The sequence below is a fragment of the Frieseomelitta varia genome, unplaced genomic scaffold, assembly GCF_011392965.1.
Source record: "Frieseomelitta varia isolate USP_RPSP 00005682 unplaced genomic scaffold, Fvar_1.2 scaffold_146, whole genome shotgun sequence".
Taxonomy (NCBI): domain Eukaryota; kingdom Metazoa; phylum Arthropoda; class Insecta; order Hymenoptera; family Apidae; genus Frieseomelitta; species Frieseomelitta varia.
Window position 1 is genome coordinate 74,532 of NW_025109150.1, and position 8,323 is coordinate 82,854.

Genomic DNA, 8,323 nt, shown 5'->3' on the forward strand with positions numbered 1-8,323 from the left:
GAATAGAGCAAGGCTTCCGACAAATTCGAGAAACACCAGGAATGATAGAGAGAGTAACCAGATGAATGACAAGACGCGTGCATGCTCGTCTTCAAATGCAAGCTGGTCATTTCGAGCATTTTTTGTAAAAGTAATTCAAACAGAAAATTCATTATATCTCATAAACGAAGACAGATATGACATATATTTATCTGACTTTTTTTCATTATTTTTAGCCGTACAATCGACACGCACAAGTTACGAAACACTCTGTATAATCTGAGACAAGAAATGCTCGTCGACCAGCCACTGACAGGTTGTGTTCGATTCCAAGAGTAGTGAATTTAGTTGCTGGTGGCTAATTAGCCAAATGTCCAGCCAGACCGAGAGATTATCATTTCCCCGAGATAGCACTTTCGCTTGGACGTCATTCACGGATTTAGCGGCGGACAGCTCGGGATTCTACTTTAGTTGCTCGTTAAATCTGGGTTAAGCGTTTCAACGCGGACAACATCGGACTCGATTTCCACTGTCGTCATCGAGCTCCGCCGCGGAGTCACGTGATCGGTGCGCGCGTGCTGCTGGAGATTCATTTCGTCGCGGACAACTTCGCAGAAGAGTGAGAGATTTTGGGATTTTTGCATTATTACATAACCCTTTCGTTACGACAGCCTGCTGCGGCAGAAGTGTTTACATTGATCGAATCATTTCCCGAGTCCCATCCGTTTCGAAATTGAATCTGTTTTTCGAATTCCTTTGTGACATTTTGACAAGGAATGTTTTTCTTTTTATTTAAACAAACTTTAATCTTTCAAACAAACATCTAACTTTGAATTTTTAAGAGATTAACAGATTACATCTGTGGCTGATCTTTCCCGAATTAGATTGAGAGAGATGTTTTTTATTACAATAATTTCTTAAGTCGCGTTAATATTCCGCCGTCGAATAGAGAAAATAGAAAGAACTCGTCTTGATGGCTAAAGTCTATTTTTAACATGTAATTACTTCAAACTACGTCAATAGATGCCATATACATATATATCTCCTCTGGTGTTCATGATGAAAGAATTAAAGAAAAATTCAAATTTAAAAGATTTTTATTTGTTACAGACTCGAAACACATCGCTCGTCAAGTCTAAAAAATTTTCCAATTTTCTTCACTTCATTCGGTATTTTCTTTCTTCTTTCTTTTTTTTTTTTATTATACTACGTATCATAGTTATTGACGAGAAATACAATTTCTCCACAAGAACAGAGTGTTTTTTTAATGTGGAAACAAATTCAGGACAAAGAATTGAACACGATTGCGAATCAGAACATTCTGAAGAATAAAAAATTACTCGATGAAAATCGATGTTCCTAAAGTGTCTAACTTAACATGCGTTTGCTTCAACTAGGATCGTTGTTGCATTTCATTAATTTCATCATTTGCAAGATTGGTGGGCATTTAGAAATCAATATAAATTGAAAGAAATATCAAAATGAGGAAGCTGACCTTTTTTTTTTTTTACGAAACATCGCGAGAATGCGCGACGCCTCGCCGTGTTCCTCATTACCAACCTGACAAGTAACCGTGCAAACGCGAATCGTATAAAGGAAGTGAGGCGGCGTTGTGCATCGCGAGACCCGCCGCATTGTCAACGCCAAACAGAAGAGGACGCGTTCCAACCAGCGTGAACATTGTCTTCGGCTTAATTGCTCGGCAGATTTCTCGGGCTCGTGAGCACGAAGAAAATATTTTTTTACTATTTTTTTTTACTCTGCGTGGTATTTTCACGATTGTAGAATAAATTTCTATTTATTTCAAATGAAAAGTTGGAATAAATTTGGAAAAGATTTAGAATAGAAAAAATGTGTTCTGTGGTACGATCTATATATATAAGTGTGGCCAGAATCACTTTGTCGCATCAAACGCGAAGAAATATTCATTCTATATACACGTATTGTAGAATAAATTTTTATCTATTCTAAATGAAAATTTAGAATGAATAAAAATCTATTCTATAATTGTAAAAATACGTGCAAGTAACTTTTCCTTAATCTAAATAAAAACTTAGTATAAATTGTTCTCAATCTAAATTTCTCTTAGTCTAAATAAAAATTTTGAATAAATTGTGTTCTGTGGTACTATATATAATATCTATATATAAGTGTGGCCAGAATCACTTTGTCGCATCAAACGCGAAGAAAAATTCATTCTATATACACGTATTGTAGAATAAATTTTTATCTATTCTAAATGAACATTTAGAATGAATAAAAATCTATTCTATAATTGTAAAAATACGTGCAAGTAACTTTTCTTTAATCTAAATAAAAACTTAGTATAAATTGTTCTCAATCTAAATTTCTCTTAGTCTAAATAAAAATTTTGAATAAATTGTGTTCTGTGGTACTATATATAATATCTATATATAAGTGTGGCCAGAATCACTTTGTCGCATCAAACGCGAAGAAAAATTCATTCTATATACACGTATTGTAGAATAAATTTTTATCTATTCTAAATGAACATTTAGAATGAATAAAAATCTATTCTATAATTGTAAAAATACGTGCAAGTAACTTTTCCTTAATCTAAATGAAAACTTAGTATAAATTGTTCTCAATCTAAATTTCTCTTAGTCTAAATAAAAATTTTGAATAAATTTAGAAAAGAATCAAAATTTATTCCGCACGTCGTCGAAATACACGTAGAGAAATGGAAAGTAAAAAACTTAGAAACAAATAAAAATCTATTCCACAAAAAATACGTGTGGAGGGGAATGGAAAATGTGGGATGAACTTTTCTCTAAATTTAGTCTAAATAGAAATTTAGAATAAATAAAAAAGTGAATTCTACAATCGCCAAAATACACACATAGGAAAGTGTAGAAGTGTGGAAGTGATATACAGGAGAGATGAAAAGTGTAGAATAAATTTTCACGTTCGACGAGACACTCCGACCGCAGTATAGATCGGTACCACGGAACACCCCCCCTCCCCCCCCCCGATTCGGAGGAATTATGATTAATGTCCCCGATAATTAATCCCATTGTATCCATCCGTTGTCGCATTTTCGTCTGGCGAGATAGCCGGCCGATCGAGCTGTTGAACGTGCTTGCGCGTTTTGACGTAGATCTCGATCGATCGAGCGCACGTGGTTGGATCATGGGCCACGCGCCCGAAGGTCCAGAGGTCCACCGGGGAGGGCGGCTAAGCAGTTGCAAAATGTTAAGGGATGATCGCTAATAGGCGGGGGCGCAACAGTTGCGTGGGTGGATGCGCGTTCGACGATGGAGCGGTGAGTAGGTGGGAGGGGGAGGGAAGGGCCGGAAGAGGGATGAGAGAGGCACACGTAGAAGGGGGTTGGATCCCAGTACCCGTTGACGTGCCTCAGTATTCATCTGGTATCCACGCGGTGAGCAACCCTGTCCGCCGTATCGCGCCCCGACGTGGAAGCTACTCGGTCTCGCGAAGCTCAATCCTCTGCGACCGTCTCGTCCTCCGTCGAGCGTATACAGTTCCGTGGTGTACGTTCCTGTGCGAAATTATTGAGAAAAATAATAATCGTCTCGATGACGCGAGAGGGGAGAAACAACGGGGAGTAATCGCGCGGAATTGGAATTTTTTCCAGCGGGAGAATCAATTTGAGCCTGACATTTGGGTTAGGTTTGGGTGCGATGGAAAAAGCGCGGTTGTACGCCGATTCTCACGGTGTTGCTTCGAACGTAGCAATCCAGTTCTTCTTGAGAGGGAGGAGCATGCTCTCTTGAATCGAGGTCTCGTTACATTCGAACGTAAGGTATTAACTGTTGCTCTCGGGCGCGAATCCAAATATCTTCTTCTCCCTTTTTCTCCATCCCCTTTCCGTAAAATTCACGAATTCGACCCTGCAGCTCTTCAAGAACTGTGTTCGTTGTCTCGCGGCCGGCGAAACTTCGAAACACTTCGTTTTGCAATAGTTCGGTTCGAGCTGGAGAAATGTGTCGTACATTTTGTACGCACGTGCTGTTTCGATGATCTACGATGATCTACGTAGCCCGAGGACACGTGCAAGATCTTCTCGCTTTTAAGAAAAAAAGATTTATCTGTCTAAGTTACTTTCGTTCCCTCGATTTGGATTTCAACAAATTTCTGCAGTCTCTTCTTGACGTGAAAAAAATTTTGCAAACCTCTGAGCAAAAACGAACGGGGTTCCGCGGCGACTATGGTCGCTTTCGCGAGGAACACCGGCGTTTTTAATTAAATCTGTGAAATTCCTGACGCGCGAGAGACGTGATGAAATAATGATATCAGCGAATGTGCATTTTTCAAGAGTCACGAGCCAGCTAATCCCGTACGTTGCCGAACTCTCAATAAATGAACGCGGCGTGTGTAATTCAGGATTAACGGGAACATCCCTTTCAACAGTTTCCATCGATCCCTCGGTTATGAAATAACGACCTAATTTGTAGGTATGTATGTCGGCTGCGTGTGGATGTTGCGCGGTTTTTTTCCTTCGATCACGTCGCCCGTGAAGACCCGGTATGACGTGGTATGTGTGTGTGTGTGTGTGTGTGTGTTCTTCAAGGGGTTCTTCGTGAAATGACTTCGCGTTGTTGCGAGTTCCTCGTTCCAAATTTCAGAGTTCATCGTCGCGTTGGTAACGCCGGTCCCTCTGGTTCAATGAGAGCTCCGTTATCGAATTTGAGCACGTAATTAAAGTGAGGCAATAGCTGATTGAAAAAAAAAAGTACGTGGCATTCGCAAATCACGGTTCGGCTGTGAAACGTGAAGTTTAAATGAATTTACAGGTAAAACAATGCTTTAATATTATCGCGGCTGTTCAACATTGATAAATTGAGCACGCGATGGTATACGAAATATCCAATTTTATACTATGTTAGAATGTGAGCTATTTTTTTTCTTGTTTCTTTTAAAGTCCATTTTTTCGTACGTTGAGGGTTCGCGTTTGAATTAACTGAGAAATATTGGCGAACGTCAATAAATTCGAGTAACGATTTTAAAACTTTATTCTATACGTAATAATAATTAATAACATTGTAAAATAACAAAAATGAAAGGTTTTTTTCAGCTACAAATGGACCTCGATAATAAATAATTCAGAGAGACGTGAACAATACCAGTTTTAAATTTAAATACTTTAATAAACTCTCAAATTTGTATTCTTTTTTTAAAATAATAATAAAAATAATAATTGAATAATTTTAAAAATGAAATTCACTTTGTTCAGAAATATTTTCAGTTATGGTAAAAAAAAAATTCATAACAAAACAATTACAGAAGGTAAAGCAATAATGTCGTTAGAGATCTTGAAATTGTGCACAATGTTAACAAAGTTAGTTTGGTCGTTTTCCAAATAAAAATCCAGAACTCTAAAATCTTGTAGAGATCATCCCTTTTAAATCCAACATATTTTCAGCCAATGTATAATTTCTCCGTCCTAGTTTCTTCATCTGTTTAATCATTGCCTCTTCTAAGGATTTCATTTAGACAAAACCTCCTCGTCTAGACAGTTGTTTGTTTCTCGATAATTGTTTGTCTTGAACAGTGTATAATTAATAATTGACGCGGTTAGAAAGTTGTTTTAATTATCGATCACTACACTTTCAAAAAGGACATTCTTGCAATAATAGTTAGATTTCTTTTGCAGAACTTGCGAGGATGTTGTACATAGAATATCGATTTTGTTATTACAAGTGTGAAAAAAAGTCCATTTCTAACTGAAACTAACCTTAACTCATTTCTTTCCAAAACTGGACTCATATAGAAAGAAACTTAAAAAAAAAAAGAAGCTCATACTTAGGAAACTCTGTCTAGATTCCGTTTCTCTTTAGTTGCGTTCGTAACGATATGAATTTCCGTAAGTAACATGAAATAAGGGAAATTAAGTCATTGACAAAAGATCTTGCAATCTTCGACGAAACGTAAAGTCAGAGAACTGTTGACTGTCGGATGTCGCACGAACAGTATTAAATTAAAAATATATCGTGGCACAGGTCACAGGTAGGACGGCAGCTACCGGTGGCTCAGACGCACGTGGAATATTCAATTCCGCACGGAATCGTGTGACGCAAATCGATTTAATTGCCCGTTGATTAAAGCTATTTTCGTGCGAAGTCCCGCAAGTTCCTCGCGTTTGCATCCTGTTTATTCGTTTTAACTTCGTCGTTTCGCGCGGAAGTAGGAGTTCCATATATTAAGCTCCTTTTACGAATGTTACGAAACACCTCTTCGAATACATTTTTAAATTCCATCTTGCGAAAAAGAAAAAGAAAGAAAAGGAAGGAAATTAACATTCTAGCTCTGCGATATTTCAATTTCAGACACTTACAGATGCTTTAAAAGCCATAATTTTTTCTTGGAATCTTCGGGCTAGCAGGGATAAAAACTTGTGATATTCGTCGTTAATCTCTTGCTCGAAGATAAACGGACGGCTTACTCAGGTTCGAGGTGGCCGAAGAAAATTTGATGATCGTTTCACGGCTCGTAATTTTCCGAGAAATTCCAGAGAAATTCGTTCGAACGTATAAAATAATGAAAAAAAAAAAATCTTGTCACGATTCATGTAAGCAACCTAATTTAGTGTCTGTTCGGGAAACCACGCGATTCTTTATTATTAATTATCCACCTTTACTATTAACTATCATTTATGACTTATAGATCATTGAAATTTCACAAAAGCACTGCGCTTCATCTGATAGATCTCAGTTTAAAAATAAAATAAAATTTTGTATTTTAAATGATTCAATTCTCGTCGGGTCAATTATGGTGATAAGTTTCACTAAAATTCATACTACTGAAAAAGAAGCACAATGTGTTCTTAATTTATTTCTTAATAGAAAAAACTTCAATATTTTCCAACAAACATCGATTTTTATTAGCAAAAGTTTTACTTCGCTTTTTGTTTTAGAAAAAATATACATATATATATGTGAGAATTATTATACAGATCAATTATGGTTATAAGTTCTACTAAAGTTCATACTACTGAAAAAGAAGCACAATGTTCTTAATTTATTTCTTAATAGAAAAAAATTCAATATTTTCCAACAAACATCGATTTTTATTAGTAAAAGTTTTACTTCGCTTTTTGTTTTAGAAAACATATATATATATATATATATATATATATATACATATATGAGAATTATTATACTGATCAATTATGGTTATAAGTTTCACTAAATTTCATACTACTGAAAAGGAAGCACAGTGTTCTTAATTTATTTCTTAATAGAAAAAAAAACTCAATATTTTTCGAATCCTGACAAACATTTTTATTCGCAAAAGTTTTATTTCGCTCTTTGTTTTAGGAAACATATATATGTGTGAATGATTGCGCGTCTACATTTTTACAACTGTTTACAGCATTCGTAGAAGCAAATGGCAAGAGATGCGTCTTCGCGAATCTTACTAATTCTCGTAATCTAATTTATTTGTTTGCGTAACCTTGGCGCGTGACTCACGAAGAGCGGATAACTTAATTAGAAAATTCGTGAAACCATCGTTTGTTAAATGGTCGCAATCGTCGCGTGGGCTGGCTAAATTCGTTGTCGCAGTTAGGTCTTTATATTAGGTCACCGGTTTGGGGAAACAATTTTCATTTTCACCGGCATTTTCTACCTTGGAAAAACGTCGGCCTTTTGTTCTGCCCGTGATCCGCTTCTGATTCCGGTGAAACGTTGGCCGAGCGAATTTATACGGTGCTAATTAACACGAGGGAGCGAGTTGGCGTGGCGGGACAAAGAACGTGGCCGTTTCGCGCCATTTTATTAAACGATGACGGTAAACGACGGACAGGGCGTATTCATTTGCGCGAGCACTCATCAACCCGGTGATTAATAATTCGAAAAATCAATTTGCCCACCTCCTCCAGCCACGGCGGAACGCCGTTGTTTCCATTTTCACGGCTTCCGGTTCGAGCGCACATCGACACGTTGATTGAATGAACAATCCAATGCGAGGGATCATTCGCGCAAGTGGCAAAAGTTAGTGCGTTAAATGGAAACGATGAATGATATTCATCGACGCGATATCCTCTTGAATCGTGAGCCGTTTCGTTGCCCATGCAGCGCGATCGTGCTGTTCAGATTTCTTGTCGAATCGTGCCACAGTGTTTGTTTGCTTTAATTTACAATGCGCTCGGTTTCGATTGTAACGTGTTATCAGTCGTATTGCAACTTCCTCTCCTACTATTTTTTTTAATTAAACCTAAATCACATGAACCTGAACCTAACCTAAATCTAAAAACTGCATAAATAGACAGTCTTTGCTTTATGTACTTTTGTATTTTTATTTTTATTTTTATTACTTATTCTACTTTTATACTTTTATTTTTATTACTTGTTAATCACATGAA

General features: G+C 37.0%; 1 protein-coding gene across 3 annotated transcripts in view; it reads left to right on the plus strand.

Annotated features, from left to right (window-relative positions):
• Positions 1–8,323, plus strand: part of LOC122534080 — a 98,917-nt gene that overhangs the window by 1,289 nt on the left and 89,305 nt on the right. Inside the window, exon 1 of one of the 3 annotated variants that reach the window (XM_043664385.1) lies at positions 3,425–3,491. The exons of 1 other annotated variant lie outside the window; for it this stretch is intronic. The gene's annotated coding sequence lies outside the window, so the exon portion shown is untranslated. Of the gene's footprint in view, positions 1–3,424; positions 3,492–3,604; positions 3,759–8,323 lie in introns of those variants that run through there. One more of the 3 variants, XM_043664403.1, reaches the window with a different exon arrangement.